Source organism: Sapajus apella, unplaced genomic scaffold (assembly GCF_009761245.1).
Source record: "Sapajus apella isolate SASKATOON/1434 unplaced genomic scaffold, GSC_monkey_1.0 scaffold84, whole genome shotgun sequence".
NCBI classification, from domain to species: domain Eukaryota; kingdom Metazoa; phylum Chordata; class Mammalia; order Primates; family Cebidae; genus Sapajus; species Sapajus apella.
The window spans coordinates 1643889-1671776 of record NW_022437024.1 but is presented as its reverse complement, the minus strand read 5'-3'; the positions used below and the strand labels follow the sequence as shown (position 1 = coordinate 1671776).

Here is a 27888-nt window from a genome sequence, read left to right as displayed (position 1 = left end):
CACTTTTTTTTTTTTTTTTTTTTTTTTGAGACGGAGTTTTGCTCTTGTTACCCAGGCTGGAGTGCAATGGTGCGATCTCAGCTCACCGCAACCTCCGCCTCCTGGGTTCAGGCAATTCTCCTGCCTCAGCCTCCTGAGTAGCTGGGACTACAGGCACGCGCCACCATGCCCAGCTAATTTTTTGTAGTTTTAGTAGAGACGGGGTTTCACCATGTTGACCAGGATGGTCTCGATCTCTTGACCTTGTGATCCACCCGCCTCGGCCTCCCAAAGTGCTGGGATTACAGGCGTGAGCCACTGCGCCCGGCGTCCTTGCATTCTTAAAGAACAGGCTGTCCACTGACTTCTGTGTGGGATGCCAGGAACACATTTCTGGACCCGCCACTGTGAGTGGAGGATGATCTCCTTCTTAAGCCTCACATACCTCACATACGTGGCACAAGGGCAGTCAGGGGCTGGGTGGAAAACTGAGAAAGGTATAGGAGCCATGTGTGTTGACTCTGGAGAGAAGTAATTGTTAAGAGAAATGGAGATCAGCACTTTGGAACCACACACGCACTCTGATATGCCTTTGCTGTTCTTCTTTCTGTCCTGATGGACAGGCCTGCCGTTCCCTGCCTCTGACCACCGTCTTTTGTTTCTGACCACTGTTCCTCCTTTTCTTCCCACATTGCCCAGACCACACTACAGCAGAGGTGTCTTTGTGCTCCTGTCTCTAATGCAAACCTCATGAACACTGACCATTCGGTATTTAGATAAAGTTCTTAGCTAACAGAAAATGTTATGATAGTTAGTAGAAATAACTTGAGGGAGTTCAAGAGCAGCCTGACAAACAGGGTGAAACCTTGTCTCTACTAAATACAAAAAATTAGCCAGGCTTGTTGGCACATGCTTGTAATCCCAGCTGCTTGGGAGGCTGAGGCAGGGGAATCGCTTGAACCTGGGAGGTGGAAGTTGCAGTGAGCTGAGATTGTACCATTGCACTCCAGCCTGGGCAACAAGAGCTAAACTCCATCTCAAAAAAACAAAGAAGGCTGGGCGTGATGGCTCACACCTGTAATCCCAACACTTTGGGAGTCCGAGGCGGGCAGATCACGAGGTCAGGAGATTGAGACCATCCTGGCTAACATGGTGAAACCCCTGTCTACTAAAAATACAAAAAATTAGCTGGGCGTGGTGGCACACACCTGTAGACCCAGCTACTTGGGAGGCTGAGGCAGGAGAATCGCTAGAACCCAGGAAGTGGAGGTTGCAGTGAGCCGAGATCACAGCACTGCACTCCAGCCCAGGTGACAGAGCAAGATTCTGTCTCAAATAAAAAAGAAGAGGGGAGGAGGGGGGAGGGGGGGGGAGGGGAGGGGAGGGGAAGACAGAACCCTGAGGATTAAAATTGCAGGTGACTGTAGCTCTAAAGGACTACTATGAGATATGAGAGAAGGGAAAGAGGAATAACCACCATCTCAAGTTATCTCCACCTATTTAAATCTTTATTGGCTTCTCCCTCACACACACACACACACACACACACACACACACACACACACACACGAAAGAATCAAAGGAACATAGCCCTGAGACTGCCATACATTGCCTTGTGGCCTTTGTTCAGGCAGCCCTAACACTGAGGGTTCTTTGACGGGTGAGAAATTACTCAGGCCCCCATGGGAACCTTTCCTTTATTGGTGGGTAACTAATTCTGCAGAGGCTTTGAGAATAATTGACTCCTAAGGAAGAGAAGGGAAGTTTAGAGGTGCATAATTTGGCTCCGTGATTGCTAAGCCAGGAATCAGATACCGTCTGTGCAGAAGCCTGTGTTTATTGAACTGCCACAAGGCCTAGAGGCAGCAGCAATCCTTTTAAGAGTGGTCTAAGGCACAATGACTAGGAACAATGCAATAGAATAGAGCAACCAGAAACCCACTTCTCCAGTGAAGAAAGTGGTCAGAATCCTGGGGCTTGAGTCACTGAAGAATTAGCCTGAGCTGAGGGGTCGGGGGAGGTGGCGAGCATGCTCAGAAATCAGCGGCTCAAGACGAGGCCAACACAGGCGGAATTTCCATGATTCATTTGAGAGTGGGTGAGATTCTCCCAGATGAAAGGCATCGTGGAGACCTTCTTCTCTACAAGAGGGCACAAGAGAGCTTTCTGAGTAGCAGGGGATGGATTCGGCTGGCATTTCCCTGGCAGCTTAAGACAGACCAGGTTTTTCTGGGGAGAAGGAGCAGTAATGGCCACTGCCAAATGTCCTATCTTCCCTTCCCCTCAGTCCACTTTCGTTGCCCAAAACATCACAGTCCTACCCTGAGCTTCTACCTCCATTACTTATCTCGCATCCTTCCTTCCATTCCATTCCCATTGCTGTTGTCCAGTTCAGGTCTTAGCCTGACCGTGACATCAGCCTCGCCCATGACCCTGTCTCTGAACTCCTCCCCTCTAACCTATCTCCTACCCACTACTGGGTTATCTGACCATGGCGCTCCCCTGCTCAAGAACCTCTGAACCCCACCACTACCACCACCAATCACCAGGAAAGAGGCTCCAAACACCTCCAGCCAGCCTTTGCAATCCCAGGAGTTTGGTTTCCAAGAATAACAGCCCTGCTTTTGTATTCTTCTTTCAGAGACAGCCTATCAAATTCTTTTCAACCAAGCCAAAATCCTACCTCTTCTAAAAAGCCTTCCCAGATCCATAGGTTAGAAGTAGTTTCGCCGGGCGCGGTGGCTCAAGCCTGTAATCCCAGCACTTTGGGAGGCCGAGGCGGGTGGATCATGAGGTCAAGAGATCGAGACCATCCTGGTCAACATGGTGAAACCCCGTCTCTACTAAAAATACAAAAATTAGCTGGGCATGGTGGCGCGTGCCTGTAATCCCAGCTACTCAGGAGGCTGAGGCAGGAGAATTGCCTGAACCCAGGAGGTGGAGGTTGTGGTCAGCCGAGATCGCGCCATTGCACTCCAGCCTGGGTAACATGAGTGAACCTCCCTCAAAAAAAAAAAAAAAAAAAAAAGAAGTAGTTTCTCCCTCTCTTATTCTATTGCCCTTACATAGCTTTTTACTAAAACCACTGATGGCAGCCCTAAGAGTTTAAGTCCCCGAAGGGAGAGTCTTGCCTATGACAGGTACCAAATAAATATCCAGTCAAGGAACAAATAAATGAATTAAGGATGGCCATATTTTCTTCCCTATGGAAAAATAATGTCAAAATGACTGAAGACTTCATAATAAACACAGAATTCTAGAGGGAAAATATTTCCTTTTTTTTAATCATACATGGACTTTAGTCCTTTATTGTTTTTCAGAAATTGTTTAATACTTTACTACAACTAGGTTTGCGTATCTTATTGCGTGCAAACTTTGTGATATATTTCTATAGAAATACCTATGTAAATATGTGACTATGTCCTGAGAGCATTGGAATATACAAGGGTATATATAGGCGTGTTGCCTTTTTTTCAAGAGGAAATACGTGAATGCAAAGAAAATATCTTAAATTTCTAAACACTAGTTTGTCTGCAGATTTAACCTTTCTCTCTACTTCTTTGAATTATAGAATCTCAGGACTGAAGAGGGAGGTCTTTAAAATTCATTTTCAATTCAAGAAAGTCATCTACAAATCTAAACCCAAGAACTATCTAAATCATGTTTAAACTCCTTCAGTCCTGGGGAGCTCACTACCTACCAGGATCCCCTCCCTGTTAGAAAGATTTTTCTGACAATACGTCCGAGCGTGCTCTTGGCAATGAGCACACCACCTTTAGTTCCACCAGTGAGATTACCCAACTAAACTAACTCTTCATGGTTGTCTTCACAGCAGAACTACCGGGTTATCAGAAGATTCACTAGAGGCCCTCACCCTAGATCTTAAAATCTCAGTCAAGTCATAACACGGTCCAGAGATTACTACTAGACACTCCCTGTCTTTTTGTTTGCTGATGTTTTTCCAGCAATGAAATTCTGATCTCTTTCTGGATAACTGTAAACTTTGAGGAAAGCCTTCTCACAGCATCTGACCAAAGATGTGGCGCTTCCTCCAAGGTATGAGGAGAGATGAGAGGCGCAGTGGCTTCTGGTCATGCGACCCCCATGAGTCAACTGTCCCCACACCACCTTCCCCAGCGTGACACCTGAAACTCCGCAGCTGCCTCTCCTTCCTAAGGACACCACGCAGGGTGGCACGAAAGCCTTTCTGCCCTCTGTGCATGTCGGGAGCACTTGGCTTTCGTTGGTTTGGTTTTGCTGTGTTGTTTCCCATAAAGGATCATTTGGGTTGGCAAAATAGATGCCCATGTAACGCAAAAGCAGAAAAGGAAGCACTCCCTTCTGGGAGCAGCCAGAGAGGATGTGGCTGGAGGAGGAAAAGGCTGGCATTAAAGGCAGGCGGAGTGGATGAGACCTTGTTTTTGTTGTTTTATGTCAAATGTACTTTTCCATTCTCAAGATTGTTTTTATGCAGGGGTGGGAAAGTAGGGCATTAATTTCTTCGTGCAAAACATGGGGAGAAAAAGGACTCTCAAGGGCTGTTTCCTCCGGCCTCTGCATAGTTCATGTTCGGTGTGGAAGGAAGGAACCTCAGGTAGGACTTGAAGTTTTAAAATACAGAGCAGGTTTTACGACCAGGAGAAACATCACCAAACAATCAAGCAGCAAAAGTAATAGGGACCAGCATGCTGCAGGGAAAACAATTATTTTTTTCATCTCCCAAATGCAGGCTATCTTAAATGGGGGTTATTACACAGCAAGTCGTGTTTGGTGCTGTGTAGACTAGTACAGAGTCTCACATAGTTAGGGATGAGAAGCCGAGGGATGGGTTGGGAGTGGGGTAAACCACTGTAGGAGGGAAAGAGAATCAGATTTTCATAATAAATCTGCCTCTGACCAACTGCTGACTTTGGAAAATTCACATAACCTCTCTGGTCAGTGGCTCCTAGAGGCACAGAGTACAAAGTAGCACAGAGCAGGGCTTTTCAGCTCCAACCTGGCCCCACCGTGTCTGAACTGTGACCTGTAGAACTCACAGGGTGAGCGAGGGCTGAAGCCCTGTGCCAGGCACAGAGCTGGGGGCTGCACTCTTCCTGGTTAGGTTGGTCTCTTCCTCTGTGTAAAATGAGAGGCTCGGGCCAGAGAAATGGGCTTTAGGCTTCTCTGGCAGAGCCTGGGGACCAACAGTTAGGCTAAAAGCAAACAAGCGGGATGAATATTGTTTTTGCAAATGCTCCCAAGGAGAATAGCCTCTCTCTCTTATTTCCGCTTGTCCTCCTTTGTGTCCAGGGGAGGGGGTGGATCTGGGCAACATCTGCAAAGACAGAGGCCAGACCCGGGCTGTGAAGCGGGGCCCAGCCCACGCCCCCAGACTGCAGCTGGTCAAGGGATCGGGCAATGTTCCCTGGGTGAGGACGGAAGCGTCAGTTGCCTTCTGCTTCTGACAAAGGAGTGTTCTGGCAGCCAGAATGTCTTCAAGGGAGACGTTGCCAAGATAATAACTATGGGTTTGGGAAGAAAACTTAGGTGTGGCCGGGCCCAGCGGGGCTTGGGCGGGACCAACAGTAGATGGCGGCAACATGCTTGAACCAGCAAAGCTGCAGCTTCCTGGAGGGCAGCAGCTGAGAGGGGAGGCCCCTCGCCTGGAGACACCCCAGACCCATCGGTGGGCTCAGGGCCTCATTGCAATTCATTCTTTAGAGGTTTAGAGGCATCGAGGTCATTCAGTCCAACCCCTTGACAAGAAGGAAATGCATGTCCTCAGAGGAGAAACGGACTCAAATCAGAACTGAAGCCACTGTTTCATGCCTTCCAGGCCAGGGTGGAAATGTTTTCTCTCTCCCATCTCTTGTTCTAGAACTTCTACCAGATCTACTGTTTCCTTTTTTTCCTCCTACCCTCTCTGAGTTAATCAGAGACTCCACATATACCCCCAAAACAGTGCCAATGGTAAAAACACAGGGTTTTCAAAGGCCACTGCTTCTCCCTGTCGTTTTGCTGAGAGGGCCCACCCTGCTGGCCACCGCAGGCCCGAACCAGATACCCCTGCAAACTCCCAGCAAGCTTCTAACCCTCAGCCCTGGGCCCCACCCCAGCACAGGAGTCCCCGACCCACCCAGGCGTGGAGACTGTCTTTCAGTAAAGGGAAGCAGCTCCAGGTCTCAGCTTCAGAACTTTCTTTGAGGTCAACGTGAACACACTGGCTTGCCCCAAACTTGTTGTTTGAGGGTAGCAAACCTCTCTCCACCTCCCCTTCTCCAGCCTCTTGGAATAGGGTCTTTAATTCTTTGAAATGAGAGGTCTAAGGATCAAGGACCCCATTTTGCTCTCAGCTCTGATCTGACCTGGAAGAGGAGAAACACTGAAGAGGTTCCAGCCTGGTGGGCACATGTAATGGAAACTCAAATGAAACCTAGGAGGTGCCAACTATCCTGAAAAAACAAGACGTAGACGATGCAACAAAAGATTCTTCACAGGGGACAAAGAACAGGATTTTGACCGAAGGACTGTCCTAAAACACTGAGGATGGGTGGTCCCCAAAAAAGAGCAGAAGGATAGGAGGGGGAACATCCTCACCACTTCTCTCTTACTCTTTTGCCCCCTTCTGTCTTTCTCTATCCACCTAGTTCTTTCTACGATTCTAGGTCTTTCTGCCTGCCTCCTCCCTCAACACACAGGCTGGGAAACAGCGTCCCACCTGCTCTCCCTCCCTCCCTCCTGTCCTGGTTGCACCTTCCCCTTCCTCCTCTCAAATTGTTCCTCACTGGCTCCTGTCCACAACTGTGCACCACACCTTCATGCTGCAAGGTCTCCCTCCTCGAGAAGAGGGTGGAGGTTCTTTCCCAGGGCCAGCTCAGTTTCTCCCTGAGCCTGATTCGGTTGCTGGTGAATGCTTTGCTGCTGTCAATGTCTTCACGGACCCAGCCTGCCCTCCTCATCTGAGCTGGCACCCTTTACGTTTAATTACTCAAGCCTCTTTCTTTTAGTCCTAGTGCTGGATGAATTCTTGTGGCTATCTGAGAGTAAGTCCGGGGACCACCATGCCGAAAGAATCTCTGAGTAGATGGGGCAGAGGAGGCTGGGTGGGTCCTCAAGGCACCTAGGAGCCAAGAATCCTCTGTAAAATGCCCACTTCAATGCCTCGCATTGCCTTGTTTCACTAGTCTACCAACTTTTTATGGATTAAACTAGCTGTCAGCGTCAGCCCAAGGGATTTCTCAAAATAGAAATGGTAGAATCTTAATTGTTTTGTTTTTCTTGTTTGTTTGTTTGTTTTTAGAGACAGGGTCTTGTTTTGTCACCCAGGCTGGAGTGCAATCGTAGTCATACCTCACTGCAGCGTCAAAGTCCTGGGCTCAATCAATACTCCTGCCTCAGCCTCCCGAGTAGCTGGGACTACAGGCATGCACCACCATGCCCTGCTTCTTAAAATTTTCCTTTTAGAGACAGGATCTCACTATGTTGCCCAGACTGGTCTCAAACTCTTGGCTTCAAGTGATCCTCCCACCTCAGTCTCCCAAGTAGCTGGGATGACCATGCTTGGCTGAATCTTCGAATCTCAGAGCCATAAGGGGTCTGAAAGAACCAGTGAGTTCAACTTCCAAAAACAAGGAGACAAGCGCCTCGCCTGTGGTTACACAGCAGAGTCAAGACAGCACCCCGCCCCTCTGTCTTCCCAGTCAGCTGTCTTCCATCTGCTCCAGGATTCTTGCCACAGTTTTAACCGGTGCTGAAAGGGCTCTCTATGTTAACTGCCCTGTTTGAAGAAATAATTCATGAAAGAGGCTCAGCAAATAGAAAGACTGCCACAGCCACATAAGGCCAAGGGCACCAACAGAGAGGAGTCCATTGTAGTTCCAGGGAAATGCCATCTCCATAACAGAAAAGAAAACGTTGACCCCAACATTTTGCTGAGAAGGAAGCGAGAGAAGCAGCAATCACACAGGTGTTCGTGCTTTCATCTTTCTGCTTCAGTATCAGTGAATCTCCTGGGTAAATTGAAGAAAATGGTTTTAACCACACAAGACACCAGAGACTGAAGTGTTGCAAAGAGTAGTCTCTGGACGTGTGTATGTCGGGACCAGGTGATGGAGATTCAAGTAAACCCCTAATTGGAACCATATTTGGGATTCCCTGGTCCAGAAATTCAAGGTCACCTGGGCAGAGCTGGGAAACGTATTGGAAAAGGGAAGCTGATGGTCAGAAAATTCCAGTTCTACACTGGTTAAGGGCTATGAGCTCTTCTCAAGGGGCTGCTACCCAGATTGCTGGCCAGCAATTAGAAGGAGGCTACACTTGATGGACAGCCTGTTCTCATAGTTAGTATAATGGGTGGTGACAATGTATAGGCGTGGGCTACATGAACTATGAACCAAGTTATGGGACAATCCCCAAAAGGCCTAGCTAGAAGCTAGATGTATTAGATTGATCTAACTATGACCTAATAGGTAGCAACACTGGGTGTGTCCCCCCGAGTATGTACATCTGAGAGTCCCAAATAGGCCTGAGCTTTTGTGTTAGGCAGCTAGGTACATACATGTGAGAAGTTAAAGAAGAAACCATATTCATGTGTTTAGAAAATGAAATACCTCCGAATCAAAAACTCTGTGGCTATGATTGACTATGTGCATACTTTCAAACTTCAAAAATGCTCCCTGGTCTTCTGAGACTTAGGCAAAAGAAGAAGGAGGAGGAGGAGGAGGAGGAGGAGGAGGAGAAGGAGAAGAAGACAAAGAAGAAGAAAAGAAAAGCAAAGCTAATGCAATCTAGATCCATCAAGTTGTATTCATTAAGTATTAAGTAGGGGTTAAGTGTTTAGAGAATAATAATCACTGGGTGGAGCAACAACAACAAAACCAGAATAGATATTTTCTGAGTCATTTCAGGCCAACAGAATGAGGAAGTTATAAGGAAGTTGATTTTGCTTGATTTTAGGAACTTTAATAAAATTAGAGCTGTCCTGCCAAGGGAAATGAGCATGGAGGTACACACTGAGATTCTGAGCTCCCCCCATCTGGAATTTTAAGATCTGTAAGATGGCCATCTGTTCAAGATGGTGTAAAAATTAGATTTCTGCATACAGTAGGAGAATGAATGAGTTGATCTCCAAGATCCCTCCCAAATTTAGAATTCTGTGAATGAAATGAAGGATGAAATGGAACCGACTTGCCTCCTGTCCTTTCCTGTGGCCAGGTTTCAACTATGTGCCCACCAGGCTCCTTGGAGTCTACAGAAAGGAGGTTTTGCCTCATCCACAAGTTTTTCTATGTCTTCAGTGTGTCTTTCTCTGGCACTATCTGAAATCCCTAGAGCTACCCAGAGCAAGCCAAGAGGGTCTGCATTCCCTGGGTGGGTCTCCATGAAGCCCACCAACAAGGTGGGAATTGGATGGGGCTAATCTGGTCTCTGGAGGAAGCAGGAAGGGCTGAGGAAGGCACAGTAAGTCCTTTCCACAATCCACAGAAGGGATGTCTTTCCTCTCCCCAGTGGTCTGCCCAGTAGCCCTGGGAGGTAGCCAGGTTCTAAGGATGTGATCTGCTCTGAGTTGGTCCTTTATGGCCTCTTGCCAACTCCCAAGACAGTTCAGTACCCACAAACAATGTAAAATGTGGGGGGCTCTCTGACCAGGGCGCCAGACAGGATGTCCTGCAACCCCCACCCCTGCTTCATTCTTCAGAGTCTGGGTGGAATTGGATCTGCCTCTGAGGGTGGGAGGCAGCAGGAGGAAGAAAATAACCCTCACATTTCAGTATTGTCAAAGCTGAAATCCAGAAAAGCTCCCACAGCCAAGGGACTCTCTCACTACTTCTTGGGGTAAGAGCAGAGAGCAGGAATCAGAATAGCGTTTTTTAAATTGTCTTCAAACTCCAGGAAATAGCATGTAGCATATTTTCTTGTGTATAAAGCTACAGTATAAGGTGAAACACTGCTGCAAATAATGCGATTCATTATGGTTTACACTCCAGAATTGTCGCTGCTTTCCCTGTGCTGTTTAGACAGACATTACTTATTAGTTTTAACCTGCATGGAACTAAAAGATTTGTGTAATTTTCACAGGATATCACCACGATTGAGTTAATAATGGCTTCCCTAGTCCACATCCACGTAATGTGGAAATAATAAACACTTGAAGCAAATGTGGGAGTTCCCTTCATCTTGAAGTGTCGCCCTGGTGCCTACACAATCATCCCTCCTGGGGCAATTTTACAAGGAGCATTGCCTGCTCACACAGGGTTGATTACATCTAAATCTTCTCTCCCAGCACACTCCTTTCTAAAGGAAAAGCCTAACTTTGTCAGACAAGCTGAATCCTGTCATTCTCCTCATCTTGTTTACTTGGGGAAAAAATATACCAGTGTCTGTGTTGAAATGGGCCACACCTTGGTAGACACTCACCCGAAATGCAAACCTAACAACAACAACCAAAAACAAAATAGAAAAAGCACCCTTCTTCACTCCTCCAGATTTACCTCATGATTAGCAGGTGTGTTCACATTTATACAACCACATTTTAGGAAAGAGAGAAAAGATAAGGATTTCAAAATAATCACTGCCTTCCGTGCAGAGAAATTCCACATCCACTTTCTTTCAAAATTTCTCTCATCATTTCTGATAAGCCATCTTTACACTTGGCACTGAAAGGCAACTCTCTGGGGTGAAAGCACAAAGCCACTCAACAATTTTTTCAGGCACAGATGAAGTTCCCCTGCCCCACCCTCTCTTCCAAACCCAGCTTCCCTTCTGCCTCCCCCACCCTCCACATCTGGCCAAGAGAAGTCATCTGGAATCCTCATCAGCTCCTGCTTCCACTAAATGAACCCCTCCCACGTTTCATTTGAAACACCATTTGCCTCCCTCTCTTTCTCTCTCTAAAGGTTTTCTTTTCTTTCTTTCTTTCTTTTTTTTTTATTTTTTATTTTTTTTGAGACAAACTCTTACTTAGCTGCCCAGGCTGGAGTGCAGGGCTGCAATCTCAGCTCGCTGCAAACTCTGCCTCCCAGGTTCAAATGATTCTCCCATCTCAGCCTCCTAAGTAGCTGGGATTAGAGGCACCCGCCATTATACCCGGCTAATTTTTGTATTTTAGTAGAGACAGTGTTTCACCATGTTGGCCAGGCTGGTCTTGAACTCCTGACCTCAGGTGATTCACCCACCTTGGCCTCCCAAAGTGCTAGGATTACAGGTGTGAGCCACCGCACCCCGCCAAAGTTTTTCTTTAAACAAACCAATCCCCCTCTTCCCCTCCTGTGTGGAGGAAAAAATACTTAAATTTAAACAGAAGTGAATAGAGAAGCAAACCTGCAAGAAAAGCAACGTGAAAAATAAACTGAAAACGAGTTATCTATCCACCGCCACCCAAAAAATCCCAGCTAACAACCAGCAGGCAGAGAAACAGCTCAAGTCCTGAAGCAATCGGAACCAAAACAGAGGAGCTGAAAAACATCTGGCCAGTTCCCAATGCCATTTCCAAGGTGCATGCTGTTTCCTCCGTAAACAGTATCCTATCCCGGTTTGTTTCAAAGTCCCTGCTCCATCGATAACCTGAATCGAGAACCCAGTCACTGCCAGACAAGATTTTAGCCCCATCCAGCTGATTTCCCCAGACTACGTCCTCAAAATGCACTTTTCTGAACTTTCTGGAAAATTTTGTCTGTGTATTCACTTTAAGCCAAAAGTTTCAAGGACTTGGTTCTTAGAGAATCATAGAAAAATAGCGAAGGAAAAAAGAAAAAGTAAAGCTTAGATGAGGTCAGAAGAAGGAGAGCTGTTGAAAGGACAGAGAAAGTTTGCTGAGAGTCCCACAGCATTGGGAGCTGTCCTACCTAGAGGGTCTCCGCGACAGAGGAGCTCTGAGTGGTGGGTGCTGGCAGCAGCCCTGGTCTGCTCTTCTGGAAGTTCGCGGCTGCACTGAGGGGAGGGACCCGTCTTCCGAGGTTATAAGTTTCCTCTGCTGGTGTACTGGGGTGTGTAATGGGCGGTTTCTTTTCACCGTGTTTTAAAGGAGTTTCTATGAATCAGTCTGGCTTTAAAAAAAAAAAAAAGATTTGTTGGTAAGCTACGCCCTGCTAAGCTGGCAGTCAGTCAAGAGTGGCTGGGAGTGAGCCATCAATTCAAAGAACCCTGTTGTACACTCTCTCTGACTCAGACACACAGACCACAGTGGAAAAAGGAGTGACATTGCTTCAAATGAGTAATAGGATCACACAAATAGATCTGTTTACTGAAGCCCATTCCTCCTCACCAAAAAGGAGACTTGGTTACCATGGACATGAGGCAAAACACCAGGTTTCAGCCTGGGAGGGGGAGGAAAGGGGCCGGTGTCCTGCTGACTGAAGTCCTAGGTCACCATCAAACGAGATCCCCAGTCTTTCTCCCCCATTAAATGCATCAGCTGCTGCTCACCGTCAGAAATTATCAGATTCCTTTTTTATTTACTTCCCTGCCTGACCCTCGTGCACTGTCCTGTGGGTGGCTGTACAAGGAGGCCCTGAAGGCGAAGGGGACACACCAGGAGCCCTTGCAACCCTGCCTCTGAGTGATGGAGTGCTGATGGAATGGCAGAGAATTCCTGGTCTTTAATTATGCTCTGCTAATGCCCGTGTGGACTCTCCACATTCCAGGAGGAAGTCCTCTACTTAAGAACTTTGCTCTCTGTAATAATCAGCTGGACCTTGTTCCACAATTGACTTTCTTGAACTTGGCCAGTAGCATAATCATCGGACTACCTTCCTGTACCACTCCTTCCCCCCTCCCTCCCTCCCTCCCTCCCTCCCTTCCTCTCTCTTTCTCTCTCTCTCTTCTCTCTCTAACACTGGAGCTGGGAGAAGCCTGAGAAGTCATCTCATCCCACAGCCCAGGCATTCCACTGGAGAGAGTAAGAGCCCAGAGGCCTGAGTTCAAGCCCAGCTCTCCACAAATTGGCTGTGTGACTTTAGGTAAACCACTTAACTTCTCCATGCCTATTTTCTCATGCATAAAATGGAGATAGTAGGTACCTAACTCATAGAGTTATAATAAGAAATACATGTATAGGGCTTATAACAGTGCACATACATCTTAGCTACAAGGATTATTTTACTAAAGAAGCAGCTCAGGCCCAGAGAGGTGAAGTGACTTATCCAAGGAGATTCAGTACATTACCAGCAGTAGGTTGGATCAAAGTCAACAAACCCAAGCAATTCTATTTCTGTTATTCTCCGATGCACCCAGACAACCTGTTTCAATTCAAAATATGCGTGTGTAGTATTTCTTCACTTATTCTGCCAATACGGGCTGCATGTCAACCTTCATTGGGCCCGGTTCAGATCATTGAGTCACAGAAGTGAATGACCTCTGCCTCTTGGAGCTTATATTCCCTAAAAAGACAGAAAGCAGACTGGTGGCTCTTCACCAAAATGTTGATCAAATTCGGTTTTAAAATTATAGGTGCATTTTAGTTTGTTCTGGTCACAGTCTGTATTTCCCGAATCTTCTGTGATGAACTTATAGGACTTTCTTCAGGAGGTTGGGATGTGTATGGATGGACGGTTTTTAGGAAAAAATATCTCAACGTGGGAATGTAGAGAGTATTTTCTAAGGTGGGATGACAAGAAAAACATACTACACGCACACGCACAGACAGACAGACACACACACACACACACACACACCCAAAATGATTTGATGCTGTACGTTCGCAAGTCCCTGAGAACTGAATTCTATCTCTGTAAAAGTAAGGTCTGGATTTTCTCATTGAAAACTGATGATGTGATAAAAGGCTGCATGTTTTCCAGAGTTCCTCACCTCTCCCCTCTCTCATCACTCACTTGATAGTAAAAATGCCTGTCTGAGAGGGGCCACTCCCAGCAGTGGGTTAATAGTTCCTGTAATCTGTGAGCAGCCCAACCCTCGGGGAGGGGAGGGTGTCTGCCCGTGAGGCTGGGGAATCCCAAGGCATGGGCTGGCGCTTCAGCTGGGCTGTTCTCCCCTGCTGCCATCTGCCTCTCCACCTGGCCTTTTCCTACTCTCGGGGTTGCCTTTCATCCCCGATGCCCTCTGCCAATTTTAAAGTCTCTCTTCCCTCAGCTGCCTGGAAAGGAGAACTGGACTCCAGAGGAAGTGTTCTCAGATGCTGAGGAGTATGTGGTCTGATTGCATTTTTTATAGAGAACTCTGGAACCAAGGAATAGTAGAGGGAAGGCACTCTCCCCCACCACCTCCTTCTCGGGCTTAACAAAGGGAAAAATTGGGAACTTTTCTTAAAGTACTTGAGTAGAGGAATCTTTCAGTCCATCTGGATTTCTATGGATTTCAAAAAGAGAGGCACTGGACTCAGGGAGGGGCTGTCCAAACAGGACTCAGAAAGCAGGAGTTCCAGCTTCCGCTTCTACTACCTGGCAGTGGCTGTGAGCGAGGCATCTGCCCTCCTCCATTTCACCTTAAAGTGAGTACACGGCATCACCTTCCAAATGGGTCTGATAAATCTCACCCTCCTGTGTACTTTTGGAGATGTCTAGATTTGGATAGAACATATTAATTGTCTATTTAGTATTAAATGAGAACTCTTAAAACACACACATGCACACATGCAAAAACACATGCACACACATGCACATATGCACACAGGCACACACACATATACACACACACATGCATACACACGCACACATGCACACACCCAGAGTGGTGCCTTAGAAAGCAAAGTTGTTTAAGTATTTTTAAAAGATAAATGCAAGTCCAAGATTTCTAAAGACTTGTAATTAACCCTTGAAATATCACTGAGCTTATTTTATGAAACGAAGTTATCAAGTCTGGGAAAGAAATTGGATCTGTTCTGGCTGAAGTTCTCACTTCTTGTGCCTCTGGATGTGATTAAAATGTCAAGTCTGAGTCTTCCTGTGGCCTTGAGCAGACAATTTTTAGACCACTGACAGTAAATGGTTCAGGGCCTGAAACCACATGGGGCTGGAGATACAGCTCCCCTGGCATTCATATGGCCTTTCCAAACAATGTCAAGCAATCTGCCTTTCTGCTCCCATTTCCCCCATTTGGAAGGTAAATTAGACGCATTCATTTTCCACATGGGCAAAGAACCGGGCAAAGTTTCATTTGACCTCACTCAATGAAAAGCCATATATTCTTGGGAAGGAATGTCCCTCTCACCCAGTGCAAGTGTTACTCCAGCACCGGGATATTTTCCCCTTTTTCTGAAGCAACAAGACTCAACTTCTGGCATGATGCCATTTGGGGCAGATTTTCAGGTTTGAACCAGCGTAAACATTTTAATGAATGCATGAAACGAAGGCTTTTAATGACTGATACAAGAAGTCTCCTAAGGCAGGTCTGGCCCCTGCAGCCCACAGAAAAGAAAACTAATAATAGATTGAACTTGTTTTAGTTCAAACTCAGTTAACCAAAAAGAATCCTAAACTATGCAACGTGTTCCCCGAAGCTATTATATGAACAGGGATGTCAATATTAATATTAGCAAGCACTGCTTGGAAGGTAAATAGAATGGAGAGAAAATGTTATACAGTATCCTCTCAAGTCAAAGGAATCTTTGTTCCTTGCCATTCCTCTTTGAAGTTTGAGAATTCACCAGAAATGTTGTATTTCTTCCCTTTCTATCATTTCTTTCTTCAACACTCCTCTCATTATTTCTCTCTCAGGCTTTCTGCTGGCTTTCTTTTCCCTTCTTTTCTTTTCCTTTTTTTTTTTTTGAGACAGAGTCGCTCTCTGTCACCGAGGCTGGCGTGCATGGCACAAGTTGGACTCACTACAATCTCCCCATCCTGGACTCAAGTAATTCTCCCACTTCAGCCTCCTGAGTAGCTAGCACTACAGGCGGGCACCACCATATCTGGCTAATTTTTTGTTTTGCTTTGTTTTTGAGACACAGTCTTGCTCTGTCTCCCAGGCTGGTATGAGGTGGCAAAATCTTGGCTCACTGCAGCGTTTGCCCACCAGGTTCCAGCAATTATCCCACGTCAACCACCAGAGTAGCTGGACTCGGAAAATCTGCCCACCTCGGTCTCCCAAAGTGCCGGGATTATAGGTGTGAGCCACTGTGCCTAGCCCATTTTCTTCTGGCTTTTATTGCTTACTTGCTTAAATTCCTTTCAGTAAGATGTAATTTTAATATAGTTTCACAAAATGAGAAGTCTCCAAAATCCTCCGAGTCTCCCCATTTCTGGTCTCTTAGCTAGCTGGTCCTTACACTGCTTAGGGAAAAGAACACTGATGAGATACTGAGAGCCTTTCTAGAATAAAGACCACGACCTGATACTTTTGGTGGGACACAGAGGAAAGTGGCATGTGGCTAGAGAGGAGTGGTGATGTCAACAATGACATCTCAACTTGGAGGAGAAGTAAGCCACCCTTGCCACATTGGACTGTTACCAGATTGATACTAATTGCTGAACCTAGTTTCTAGGCAGTCAGGATATGCATGGCTGATCCAAATGGCTGACAAAGGGACCTGAGCCATTTCCAGTGCAGACACAGCTTTATGGCCAGAGAAGAGTAACAGGCAAACAAATAAGAAGCAATTGTGACCAAAATGAAAAACGAAGACCTCCTTTTTCCAACCAATGCCAATGGTAATACTAGAAGGTAGATATTAAAGGTATACTGAATAAATGGTTTTCTGTTGTACTTTAGCTCTCGTGTTACTGAGTGCGTTGTTCTTCCTGCTTAGTGGACCATTTCAGGTAAGAAACTGAATATTCATAAGAGACTAAAGAGTGACTAGCCCCTCCTTTGACAGCAGGTCCAGTAAGTAAATGCTGGCTACATAGTAGGCATTCAATTAAAATGTAATATGTTTAATCAGTAAAGTGTCAAATAACTGAGTAAGAGGCTCTTGGTTCTTGTTTAAGATTCTTTCCTCAAACTCACATGCTGGTCAGAGCACTCGTCTAGCTAAGCCCCCATAGCTGTCGGGAAGGCAGTACATGTCTTTAAATTTGCCCAGGAAAAATTGCCATGGAAGGGGCACAAAACCAAGTCCAGCCTAAGGATCCTAAGGCATATTCCCCATGAGACTGTGCGGTCAACAAAACACATGAGACCCAGAGATGTGCCAGAAGTGATCTTTGAGACCAAGTTAACACTTTCAAAGACACAAGTTGGTTCTTGGTGAAAACAAACAAATGAACTAAGTAGAGTGACTTGATTATTTGGCCTCACTAGAAAATGGGGTATGCATCCCAGTTAAATTTTAGAATAATAGGTCAATTTTTTTTTTTTGGAGACGGAATTTCGCTCTTGTTACCCAGGCTGGAGTGCAATGGCGTGATCTCCACTCACTGCAACCTCCGCCTCCTGGGTTCAAGCGATTCTCCTGCCTCAGCCTCCTGAGTAAGGTGCACGCCACCATGCCCAGCTAATTTTTGTATTTTTAGTAGAGATGGGGTTTCACCATGTTGACCAGGATGGTCTCCATCTTTTGACCTCGTGATCCACCCTCCTCGTCCTCCCAAAGTGCTGGGATTATAGGCATGAGCCACTGCGCCTGGCCGTCAATTTTTCAAAAAATATTACAGGATGAAACAAGACCTCTTGACACTTTGAGACACGCCTTTACCATTCCAAACACAGATGTCAGGTCCAGCCTCTTCTTGTACGATGATGTGTAGGAAGGAACTTCAATGCGTGTGACCTGGCAGAGTCCATGGACGCAAGATTCACAGCCATTCTTCCTTGGACGAGGCTAGATAAACTGATAAACACACAAAGCTCTGTTTTCTGGACTCGGCACAGGTCACCCCTGTTTGGTTAACACACTGTGTCCTCAGCCAAATTACAGCACTAACCAATGCAATTGACTCAGTCTCACCTTTCCAGCTGTAATTCCACTCTAGTCCTGCTTGCCTGTGACTATACCATCTTAATTAGAGGTGGGGGGTTCCTAAATCTCTCCTGCCACCCATTTGGGACTATTTTTAGGGTAGTCACTTCCACAGAAGCTCAAAGCAACCACTCCATTCATTCCAACCTTTACTCTTCTAAAAAGACTTTATCTTGAAGCTCTGGGGACATCTTAATCTACTTCCTGTACCAACAGCTCCCATTTGAAGATCCAGGGCATTATGCCCTCCAAATGGTCATCCCCTGAATTGTGTGCTGGGCAGCACTTGCCTATTATTGAGGAAAACAACCATAAACAAACCGGTTGTAGAAATTCACTCCCACCATCCTGGGAAGCTCTGAAACTGCACACAAGTTTCCATAACCAAAAAAAAAGGAAGTCCTTTTACTGTTTGATTTCTGATTATAAAAAATAATACCTGCATATGATCTTCAAACAAAATTCCGACAATGCATGGAGATGTAAATTAAAAAGTTAAAATCATCCAAAACCTCACCTCTTGGGTAATTATTATAAACATTCTTTCATTTATATGTATTCGTATACACATAAGAAATTTTACCCAAAATAATGTGCGTGCTGCATCGACATCCATTATTATTATATAACAAAAGTTTATGTGTCCCTCTAGCTAAGCCCCTCAGCACCCCATGTCAATAATTATAGATCCACATCATTATTCATAATGACTATGTAGTATTCCACTGAGTTCATATACCATAAAACATTAAGCAATTCTTTATTAGTGGATAATAGATATTGATGCTGCTTCCATTTTTGGCTGCCATAACAATACCATGGTGAAACTTCTGTACATAACTTATCTGTACATGTAATGACATGTTTGCCATCTTACTAACTATTCTGTTTCCCGTCCATTGGACTGGGGTACAGCATTGATCACATCGCTCATCAGTGTGCAGTCTTGGAAGCTTACTTAAGCACTCTAGGTCTCAGTTCCTTCCCTAGGGTCGTTTCTCATGGTCTTGAGGGTCCCCTCTAGTATTAACATTATCTGGTTACTTTCCTCAATCTTATGCGAAGCGTGTGTAAATGGATGCCCACCAGCTCCCTCTGCCCTCTTTTCTTCCTTTTTTATGTCATAAGCAATGATTGGCCATCATATTGTTGTTCTTTTGATCTTCATCTGAGAACGTGAAGCCAAAGGACTCTCCCTAACCTTGAAGGCACAGGGCTGAGTGGTTGCCTGGAATCTGATCTTTTAAAGATCCCTTAGTTTTGGCTGAATCTCCACAAACTACTCCATCTGCGTTTTTAGTTCCAGCATATCCATTTCCCAAAATTTCCGACTCTTGGCATCATTTGGACCTCACTTTATGCCTCAACTCCCACAGCTCAGCATGTGACCCTAGTCAGTTGCACAGGCTGGAGCCCACACAAAGCGCTGCAGGGCAGCAGGAGGTATACTAGTGAATTGTCCCTAGCGAGCTTATAGTTCCCTATATCCTGGCACAGTGGCGTTCCTTCAGCATCCTGGGTGCAGTGAAACAGGCAAGCCTATGCTGGTGCAGCCCCTTCCAAGGAATTTCCAGCCTTGGTACTGAAGCAAGAAAATGCAAGGTCCCTGCTAGCTGGTGGCAAGGTTACAGGTTACAGATTCCTCAGCCCAGTGCTGGCTGATTGATGGGCAGGACAGGGGATGGCTCACTGGGTAATGGCTGATGGACTGTCCTCGGCCACAGAGGGAGAGTCGTTGGAGCAGCCCTGAAGATCCAGGTCCAGATTAATGTAGGCTTTAGGAGAGAAGCCTGCTCAAAGTAAAAATAATAATCACAACTACGGTAAAAACAACTTCTACCTGCATAACATCTTATGCATACACATTGCTCCTATTTCAACCTATTAAAAAAATCTTACTGGAAGGGTAAAATCAAGGCTCAGGGAAGCCTGCCTGTTTGATCGAGGTCACAGACCTGTTAAAGAACAGCATCTAAATTTCTTAAAGTTTTTAACTCTGTATTTGCTGTTAACTTTTCTCTTTCCTCTACAATGCTTGTATTTTTGTGGCTCCTGGAAGCTATGAGTTGTCTGCCATAGATCAAGAATGGTACAAATAGGTGAAGAAATTGCAGGTATGAGGGGTGGGTTTTTTTGTTTTTTGTTTTTACTATTGCAGTAGGTAGCAATTCAAGCCAGAGCTTCCTGGACCTTCACAGAGCAGCTTATGAGTCTGAGAGGTCTCTGCACCATTTTTCTTTGAGCAGGGAACTCACCCAGACCAAATGACCCTTGCAATGGCCTCTCAGTTCCTCGTCCCAGATTATCTTTGCATGCCAAGTGACCTGGTGAAAACCAACCTCCCTAGAAAAGCTTTCTTGAATATCCTGCCCTGCCAAATCCACACCAGTGTACCAGCTCAAGCCTGAGTTCAAAGCCCCTTTTGGGTCTGTCTGGATGCTTTCCCACAGGAAGGACTTTCAGCTGAGGACAGAGAACAAAAGACCACAAGGGCTTTATGACAGAAAGTATGCGTCTGGTAAGGAGGTCAATGGGAGTGATAAAGGGTCTGGTTTAAGGATAGAGTTAAATTTTCTTATCAAAAGAGAACATAAATGGCTTTCAGAGCATATAGAGGAACAATATTTAGAACTTGGGCAAAGTATTTAAGCTTCTGTTTGGGACAGTGGAGATTCAACAGCCAAGATAAGGGGCTGCCATGCTGCAAACAATCCATACAGGGGATCAGAATGGAGTCTCAGATGAGGGGTACAGCTTTACTTGAGAGGGAACAGGTGGGAACATTCTCCTGGCTGGGAGGGGGCCACACATCTGTGCACACCCCAAAAGAGCAACACAGAAATAAACATGAACAAATCATTTAGACTGCAGGAAAGCAAGGCTGCATGAGAGTAGGAGTCCTGCTCTGTTCACGATGCATCGCAAATACCTTGAACAGTGCCTGGCACATGGTGGATGCCCAAAAAATGTGTGTTCAATGATTGAAGCAAAATCTTGCCCGGGTTTGGATGAAGAATGTGTGGCACTCTCAGATAGGAGGTGGAGTGGTGAACTGCACAGGGTGTCTTCCTCATAATTAATCCACCATACAACGATCTTAATACCGAGAGAAACAGTTCTCCACAACAGCAATGAGTAAATGAAACAAACCAGCCCAGGTTCGCCTTACAAATATTGCAACACCTAAGATGGATGACAAGTGGGCAGGGACCCAGAGTGACACTGCTACACTCTCAGCCGTGCACACATGTGTGCCAAGCATTTTAAAAGAGGATACAGGGAACGCATGACCGCAAGAAAGGCATGTGTCACATGAGTGAGCAAGCTGTCTGGACGCTCATGTGTCAAAAAACTAAAAGCATCACAGAGTGACAGTATGAGATCACAGAACTACCAGGGCTGTAGCTGAGACTCAACTCAACAGATCCAAAATCCAATGTCTGCCCCTCTCTCTCACACCTGCACTTCTCCTGCAGCAGCAGAGCCTTCCCTAACACCCTGCTGCTTAAGGCTAGGGTGGTTGCTCTTCCTACATGCCCCCAAATCTCCCAACAGTCCTTATCTTTCAACAGACCTTCTCACTAGATTTGGAGCTTCTTCACAGCAAGGTATCGTGTCTTCTGCCTTGTGATATGTCAGCTCCTCAGGCCGTATCTTGGATATAGTAGGTACTCAATAAATAATTGTCCAAAAATTAATTGAATGAACGGCTCCATCTCCACCAGGTCAACCTTGACTCCTCCCTCTCCCACTCTTCACATCCAAAGTTAAGTAACACTGTTAATTCTATTTAAGACCTATCTCAGGCCTGATCCCTCATCTTCCTCCCTATGCTGTGGCCTATGCTCCAGTCTTCCTCCTCTGTCTAGTGTGTTAGAATGGGTTCCTGACACTGAGCCCCTGGCCTCTGAGCTCTCCCTATTCCAATTCATCCTCCATGTAAGCAGTAGCAAACTAGCAGCCCACACTCATGGTTGGTTTGGTCCTGAAAGTGTTCTTAAAAAGTAATCTGAATTAATCTCCTATATTTTAAAATCAGGATTTTTCAAATAAAATTTTGATTTGCCGAGATTTTTTAAAAATGAGAGGGACTGGCGACAAACGGACTTCCTTCCCACGTGGCTGCAGTCAGCTGAGAGGAGCTGGAGGCCTGGAGCCTGCTGCCTTCGCAGGAACATCCCCTGGTTCTCACTTGGCCTGCTTCCCTCATTTGCCTCATGGGCCTCACCGTAGGCCGAATGAGTAACCCTATCCCAGGAGCTGGACCCTGCAGGCACTGAGTTTGTGGCACCATATCTAGGTGAAACACAGACCCCATCAGATTGGATCACATGACTGCTATCTAACTTTGATGGGAAGATAAACGCATGCAAGGCCCATTGCACACTGGCCCCATCCCCCTTTCAGGCCTCTGCCCTCCTCCCGTTTTGCACCCACCCTGCACCTTGAGTGAGCTGGGCATCTTTACATCTCTGAGGCATTGCCCTAGCTCTGTTCTCTAGCTTGAGTGCCTGCCCTGCGTTGCAGTGGTCGAGAGAATGAGCTGGAATCAGACTGCCTCTGTGTAAATCCTCCCTAAGCCTTTGTTTCCTCATCTATAAAATGGGCCTAATACTAGTTGAAGCCTCGTAGGGTTACTGAGAGTAGCAAATGAATAATATCTCTAAAGTTCTTAACACAGGGCCTGGCACATAGTGAGGATTTAACCAGTGACCCTGTTGTTGTCATTGCCCCTGCCCTTCTTTCCCTACAGAAATGCTGTTCTACCTCCACAGCCAGCTCTCTGTGAGGCCATCCCTTCCCTCCACCTCACCCTAGGCAGAATGAATAGCCCCACCCCAGGAGCTGGCTCATTCTGGCCACACCTCTAGGATGTCACTTACCACCCTGTTGCACCTTCGGCTCCCCTGGGTCCCTCCTTCTGTGCACCACTTGCTCCCTAAGAGCCGAGCCGAGCATCTTTGAACACCCAGTGCCTGGACACTTTAGGTACCCAGTGCTTCTTGAATGAGTTGCATTGGATTCGAAGACAGAAACAATCAGGGGTTCAAATCGCATTTTTCTCCCAGTTTTATGCACCAAAGAATGTTCATGTGATACTATTTGCCACCTGAGTGTAGTCAGAGAAAAACAAAAGGCAAAGGATAAATTCAGAGCATGGAGGCCAAGCTGTGCCATTTACTCATATGATGTCTGCTTCTCTGCCTCAGTTTCCTCATCAATAGTATAGAAATAATAATGTCTCTCCCAGCTTGGTGGAATATAGGAAGACCCAGCAAGGGCAACATGGATGAAAACATTTTGCAAGTTACAAAACCTCCATTTTAGTGCCTGATGCAATCTTTGACTCTTATTTAATTAGGAGAATTTGAAGATACAAAAATGAATTTCTTAAAGAACCTGGATTGCTAACCTACAGTTACAAAGTGTGGATATGGGTGAAGAAGGGAGGAATTCACCCTCTTCAAAACAAATACAAAAACCCAAGATGGCACCTCACTGAGAATGCCATGCTTGGTTGGAATCCCAGCTTTGTCACTTTGAAGGACAAATTTTTTTCTATTTGCATTGTTTATAGATTCCAGTGCAGTTTATTATGTGGATATATTTCATAGCAGTGAAGCTGAGCACTTAGTGTAACCATCACCCAAATACTGTACATCATGCCCATTGAGTGATTCCTCATCCCTCACTGCCCTCCCACCCTCCCACCTTCTGAGTCTCCAGTGTCTACTATTTCACTCTCTATCTCCAACTCCAGCCAAATTCTTAACTTTTCCGATCCTCAACTTCTTTATCTGTAAAGTGAAGATAATGGAATCTACCCCAGAAAGCTGATAGGAAAATGAAATGACACGACGTATATAGAGACCTTGAACAGAACCCGCCACTGAGGCTCCCAGTACTGCGGTTTGTAGACTATTCGTTATAATCAATGAGCATTGGATGTAAACAGATAGAAATACCAATTTGAACTAAATATGACAATGCTCTGAGAACAAAAGCACTCCATGTATTTCCTGATTTGGGATGGAGGGCAGTTGAGTGTCGAGAGCTGTCTCCCCCAATCAAGACCTCTGAGCCTGCTCCCCGCTCACTGCCCTGGACCCTCTCATTCCCTCCTAGCCTGTCTCCCCTCTCCAGCTCTTGGAGTGGTTTTCTAAAACGACCAAGTCTCTCCTCCACAGAAAGCTGTTCAACGGCACCCCGTTGTTTTTAGGATATGGACCCACTGTTTGGCCAGTACACAAGGCCTTCCCTGGTCTGACTGTCCCTATCTCTCAAACCCACCAACCAGCCTGTCACCCTCTCCTCCCTGCCTTATGTCCCAGCCATACTGAACTCTCTCTGTGCCTGAGCCTGGAACCTCCAAGCCTTCCATGTCCTGCCCTGATGAAATGCCCTTCCCCCTCCCTGGCCTGCTCTCCCTTGTCTGGCCTGGTCTACAAGACTCAGCCTGGGCATCAGCATCCCCAGGAAGACACCCGCAGCCCCAGTGTGAATCTGATGCTCCTCCTGGGAGCTCCCACAGCCTCTAAGTACACCTGACTTTACCAATATTCACTTTTCTGTCTCCCTGTTTCCAGGAGACAGCAAGATCTGGAAAGCAGGAATGATCTTTCATCTCTGAACCCTCAGCAATGGCCAGTCATGCTTTAGCATAGAGGTGCTCTATTATTTTTATTGAACAAAATCAATTTATAAGTAAATGAAAGATTGTGAAAATGGATTGGTTCTAGCATTAACACACTATAAATATGTTTATCTCCTTATCCTACTAGCACCAAAAGATCTTACTTCTACCTGTCCTTGGTAACCTACTTTTATAGACATAAACAAGTCAAAAATTAAACACTGGTGGATGCTGAGTCGGGATTTCATTGTGTTCAAGCTCACAACCATTGGTGCCAGGGAGAATTTGAATCTGGGTCCTCAGAGAGGCATATCACATAACCTTTCTGAGGCTTCCCTGAAAAACAAATATGGGTACATGTATCATAAAGTTTTTATGAGAATAAGATGAGATGACATGTGTAAAGCACAGTGCCTAGCACGTAATACGTGTTTAATAAAGGTTAAAAATAGATTAAGTGTTAAAAAGCCCTAGTTACTGCCTTGCTGATCAGTGAATCAGCAAGTATTTGAATGCCTGCCCATTAAATCTGTGGGAAGTCAAGAGAAACCTTCATCAGCAATGGACACAATTGTGCATGTGAACAGCCTGGCTTGTCCCTTGCCCTGAAAGGGAGACCAGAGCTCCGCGTGATGAGCACAACATTGCAAAGTGACGTAAACACTCAAGAAGCCGCCTGTGGAATTTGCAGCAGGTCTGGTCTTCCTGCCACCCAGAGTGTGAGCCTCTAGCACACGCCATGGACTTTTCATTTACTCTGAAACACTCGGCTCTCTCCAGGCCCACGCTTCTTTTCTCAATCTTCCGATGGCCTTCTGGCCTTCTTGACTCACCGACCACAGGATTCCCCCAGGCCTAATCCAGACCAGTTTTAGATGCCTGAAACTTCTTACAGCTTCAACATCAGGTTTATCAGGTTTTTTTTTTTTTTTTTTTTTTTTTTTTTTTTATCATAAGCTTTTGAGCACTGGCATGGGTGAACTGTCAAGGTCAGTAAGAGGGAAAGAGATAGTGCACGGGGAAGCGGAAGTCCCAGTGCCAGCTCTCCCCAGGTCCCCTCCTGAGTGACACTTCCCAGGGAAGGATGGATGAACAGCCCATGACGCTGGTGAGCTAGCACCTTTTATTAAGAAGGTTCAGAGGAGCTCATGGCCTGGAGGCTGATGCCGTATTCAGACCTACACTTTGGTCAGCCCCACCTGCCTCCTCCCCACCTCGTCTTCACTCCTTTCCCCAGGGCTTGCCCCAAACCCTCAAAGTGCTCCACCCTGGTACCCCAGGTCAGAGCATGCATTCAACCACACCTCTGAACTGTGGTGGACAGGGGTGCATCACTTAGCTTCTCTTTGTCCCCGATGTAGTCATTTACTGGAGGCTGGCAATTCTGCAGTGAAACAAATATAAGTTTGACTGATGTTAGCACCCCTCACACTCATGACAAATTTTACAACAATTGTCAGCTCATCATTTTATTTCACATAGTTATGTGATAGCATGATAATGATAATAATGGGTATGACTTGCTGAGCTCTTAATGTGTGCCTAATAACAACTCTGTAAAAAGAATAATAATAAGGTAATATTCTTAACTTACAGATAAGAAAATTAGCACACCAGGTCACAAGGTTAGAAAGTGGCTGAGCACCTCTCAACCCCATGTCTCTCTGGTGAGGGCCCAGCAATTACCCTTCCAACCAGGCCACCTCCCCGGTGGACACTACTAAGCAAGAGACACCCCATCCCCATTCTGCCTCCCGGTCCCCAGTGCTGTAATGGGACTGCCAGACATCCCTGAGAAATTACCAAGTGCTGTTGTATCCACCCAAAGTGTATAAGTAGGCAATAGAATTGTTTTTCTTGAAAGTGTGTAATATACGAGACACAGATCAGAGAAAACATTTATTGGATTGTACAAATTTCAAGGTAATGATATCAATTCTGTCTCTCTCATCCATTCTTCCGACTAGATAAAGACTTTCCAACTTTCAAGGGTTTGGATGTAGCCTCAGCCTCTGCATGAATGTTCTCTGCTTATTTCCCGATCTGCTCCTCTACGATCGTCCTTGTCCAGCCTGGGCCATGCAGTTTCCGTACTTGCATCTTTCATGTTTTGACTCAAATGTCACCGTCTCAGGAAGAACTCCTCCGGTCACCTATCCTAAAATTGCAACCCTTCCCCAACACTTCCTATCCCCCTTTGCCACTTTATTTTTCTCCTTAGCTCTTACCCATTATCCAGCACCATCCAGCATGCCGCATATATCCCACTTATTATTCCACCTGCCTCCCCCCACCAGAGCATGAGCTCCTGAGAGCAGGCATTTCTTTGTGCTGTTTCACAGCTGTACTCCCCTGAGCAGTGTCTCGTGGGCACTGAAGACTTCCTGGCTGAATGCTTGGCATGCCTTGTCTCCAGTTTGCTTCAGCTGAGTTCTTTCTCTCTCCTTAACTATAACATATGAAGTCCTCAAAGATGGCAAACAACTCTTATATCTCTTCTGTATCCCCACAACACTTCAGGAGGTGTCAGGCACACAGAACTTATTTTTAAAACCCACTTGCCCAATGAGTGGCAAGGCTGGGTGTAGTAGCTCACACCTGTAATTCCAGCACTTTGGGAGGCTCACTTGAGGCCAGGAGTTAGACACCAGCCTGGGCAATATAGCAAGACCCTATCTCTAGAAAAAAAAAATTAATAGCTGGGTGTGGTGTCTCACACCTGTAGTCTCAGCTACTTGGGAGGCTAAGGTGGAAAGATCACTTGAGCCCAACAGCTTGAGGCTGCAGTGATTCATGATCACATCACTGCACTCAAGCCTGGGTGACAGGAATCCTGGGACCCTGTCTCAAAATAAAAAAGGCAAATTAAAAATATAGGACCATAAACCTATTTTGAGGAATGTAGATCTTTTTACCATTGTGAATTTACCCCTGCTTTGGAGGATTTTAATCGGCATGGCATGGGGTGGAGCAAGGTTCTTCATGGTAAAAACTGATTTCTCTTTTATTCAACAAGATTAACTGTTGAGATCCTCAAGTACCTTCTCAAACTGTCCTTCTCTTCACATAGCCTTAGAAGCCCACTGGGTCCCTTCTGTACCTGTCACTGTGACAGCTCCCTATGCTGAGTGGATCTGAGCGTATTCCACAGATTCTTAATCCTGCCAGGGCCAGCTGAGGCTGCACACTCCCCAGACCACTGCAGGAGTGACTAGCTCAGATAGCAGACAGGTTCTGCCCCCAGCCTTGCCTGCCCAAGCCAGGGTGGGCGGGTACCACCTGCACCGCACACAGGCTGGGCCACGGGGAGATGTTGCATTTCCACAGGCTGCCTCACCCACGGTGCGCATGCGTGCGCACATGCGCACGAATGTGTGTGCTCACGTGCACGAGCGTGGTAAGCTGGTTCTGCCTAACACGCCGCCCTCTTGCGCTGGGCTGACTCCTC

General features: G+C 46.1%; 1 protein-coding gene and 1 long non-coding RNA gene across 2 annotated transcripts in view; one reads left to right on the top strand and one right to left on the bottom strand.

Annotated features, from left to right (window-relative positions):
• EMP1 (epithelial membrane protein 1) overlaps positions 1-11969 on the bottom strand; it is a 21085-nt gene extending 9116 nt beyond the window's left edge. Inside the window, exon 1 of the mRNA XM_032253692.1 lies at positions 11802-11969. The gene's annotated coding sequence lies outside the window, so the exon portion shown is untranslated. The remainder of the gene's footprint in view (positions 1-11801) is intronic.
• LOC116533817 lies at positions 8031-24946 on the top strand. Its single transcript, XR_004261458.1, has 3 exons — positions 8031-8115; positions 9032-9036; positions 24934-24946. It is a non-coding gene; the product is annotated as an uncharacterized LOC116533817 (long non-coding RNA).
• The last annotated feature ends 2942 nt before the right edge of the window (positions 24947-27888 follow it).